Here is a 2,543-nt window from a genome sequence, read left to right as displayed (position 1 = left end):
AGAGGGGAGTGATACTACTGGCATCTAGTAGGTAGAGGGCGAGAGAGGCGACTAAACATCCTGCAATGCCCAAGAAGGCCCTCCACAACAAAGCAACATCCAGCCCCAAATGCCAGTAGAGTGGAGGTTGAGAAACCCTGTCCCAGGCCATGCGGTTCTGTTAGTGTGATACAAGAAATCTTAAAGATGGTTATTTCTGAACGGAGTGGCCAACGGCCTGCAGAGCAACATGCCCAGGTTTTGTTGCGACCGCTGCATACATATCTCACCCATGGCTCTCCATCTGTGGGAAAGGCACACTGCATGATAAGAAACACAAAGAGAATGTGACAGACGACTATCAGAAATGGATGGAAGAGCAGGCTCGGAACCTGACTGACAAAACAGTGGCCACATTTCAACAAGGGAAGATACCTCCTACTCCATTCTCTGCTACTCCTCCTGCAGGGGCGATGGTACCACCTCCCCCCAGTCTTCCGGGTCCTCCTCCCCTGGTATGATGCCAGAGTCCCACATGGGGGACCTCCCTTGATGCCAATGGTGGGCCCTCCTCCTCCTGGGATGATGCCTGTGGGAGGCCACATGCCAGTGATGCTCCAATGATGAGACCTCCAGCCTGTCCCCTGACAGTGCACACTTGGCCCGGAATGACTCAGTTAGACAGATAAGGATAGAGAGGAGGCCTCATTATATCAGTTTTATGTTACCCGTTCTGCTTCACCAGGAGATCACGCTGCTGTGATGCTGGGTTTTCTTTCTTTTTTTTGAGGCGGAGTTTTGCACTTGTTGCCCAGGCTGGAGTGCGTCTCCCGGGTTCGAGTGATTCTCCTGCCTCAGCCTCCCAAGAAGCTGGGATTGGGCCGGGTATGGTGGCTCATGCCTGTAATCCCAGCACTTTGGGAGGCTGAGGTGGGTGGATCACGAGGCCAAGAGATCGAGATCATCCTGGTCAGCATGGTGAAACCCCATCTCTACTAAAAATACAAAAAATTAGCTGAGCATGGTGATGCGTGCCTGTAATCCCTGCTACTCAGGAGGCTGAGGCAGAAGAATTGCCTGAACCCAGGAGGCGGAGATTGTGGTGAGCCAAGATCACGCCATTGCACTCTAGCCTGGGTAACAAGAGCTAAACTTCGTCTAAAAAAAAAAAAAGAAGCTGGGATTATAGGCATGCACTACTACGTCTGGCTAATTTTTTGTATTTTTAGTAAAGACAGGGTTTCTCCATGTTGGTCAGGCCTGTCTGGAACTCTCAACCTCAGGTGACCCGCCTGCCACAGCCTCGCAAAGTGCTGTGATTACAGTTGTGACCCACAGCGCCCAGCCGATGCTGGGTTTTCTAAACAGCATACAGAAGATTGCTCTCCTGTCCTGTCAAAGAGAACAGTTTTGGAGGGGCGAAGTGGGATAAAAAAATGCAGTTTTCATTTGTGTTGGGAAATGTGAAAATAAAATTGTCAACTCTTTTAGCTAAAAAATTTCTTATTTTCGGAGAACATAATAGTGACACGAGTTATTCTTTACAAGATACATTTCTAGCTGAAGGCCTTGGAGGTAGACGAGGTGAAGGAAGAAATATAAGAATGTATTTATTAACATCGAACCGTACACTAAACATGATAAAAATGGTAAATTATATTTAAAAGTTAAAGACAAATACAGACCTCAACCCCACCTGGGTGCCAAGGTGTTGCTGGCTTGGTGGGTGGGGCTTGGAGGGTGGGAGAGAATTTAAGGGCATTCAAGGCAGCAATGACAACCTAGGGTGCACCCCAGAGTCCTGTTGAACCCCTTCTTCTCCTGCCAACAGGTGGCTTTGGGCCACTTTCTTTAAACTGCTTGCTCTCTGGCTGAGCAGGAGCTAGACGGGGACGGGCAGACACTCCACCCCACCCAGCAGGTGAGATGGAGAGTTCTCGGGCTCTGGAGCCAGACTGCACAGGATCAAATCCCAGCTCAGCCTTTTACACTCTGAGAACATCGGCAAATTATTGAGTCTGCTTTTGCCTCAGTTTCCCCACCTGGGAGCCATATCTACTTGGCAAGACTGTTATGAAAGTGAAGGAAGTTGATGGACAGAGGGGTGGTTAAGGCCAGGCATGGTGGCTCATGTCCATAATCCCAGCACTTTAGAAGGCTGAGGCAGGAGGATGCCTACAGCCCAGGAGTTCGAGGCTGCAGTGAGCAATGATGGTTCCACGGCACTCCAGCCTGGGCGACAGAGGAAGACTGTCTTTTAAAAGGACAGAGAGTGAGAGTGGTGGTGAAGATCCCAGCCATGATGGTGAGATGTGGATGTGAGTCCTGGCTCTGCCACTCACTCGCTGTGATTTTAGACAAATCACCTAACGTCCTGGGTTTCCTCATTTGTGAAGTAGGGAATATTGTGGACCTGTCTCAGTGTGTTGTTCTGAGGATCCGCTGAGACAACGCACCACAAAGAGCCCAGCCGGTGCGGCATACAGCGAGCACTCAGCACATGCTGCTGTCGCCACCAACACCCCATGGGTAAACGATCCCAGATCCTCGCTCCGAGCCCGGAA

At 50.3% G+C, this 2,543-nt stretch overlaps 1 pseudogene; it reads left to right on the top strand.

The window, feature by feature from the left end:
• The first annotated feature begins 229 nt into the window (after positions 1–229).
• On the top strand, positions 230–668 carry LOC108304824 (annotated as a pseudogene).
• The last annotated feature ends 1,875 nt before the right edge of the window (positions 669–2,543 follow it).

The sequence above is a fragment of the Cebus imitator genome, unplaced genomic scaffold (assembly GCF_001604975.1).
Source record: "Cebus imitator isolate Cc_AM_T3 unplaced genomic scaffold, Cebus_imitator-1.0 Scaffold58, whole genome shotgun sequence".
Classification (NCBI taxonomy): Eukaryota; Metazoa; Chordata; class Mammalia; order Primates; family Cebidae; genus Cebus; species Cebus imitator.
The sequence above is the reverse complement of the archived record's forward strand: the minus strand, read 5'-3'. Positions and strand labels throughout refer to the sequence as shown.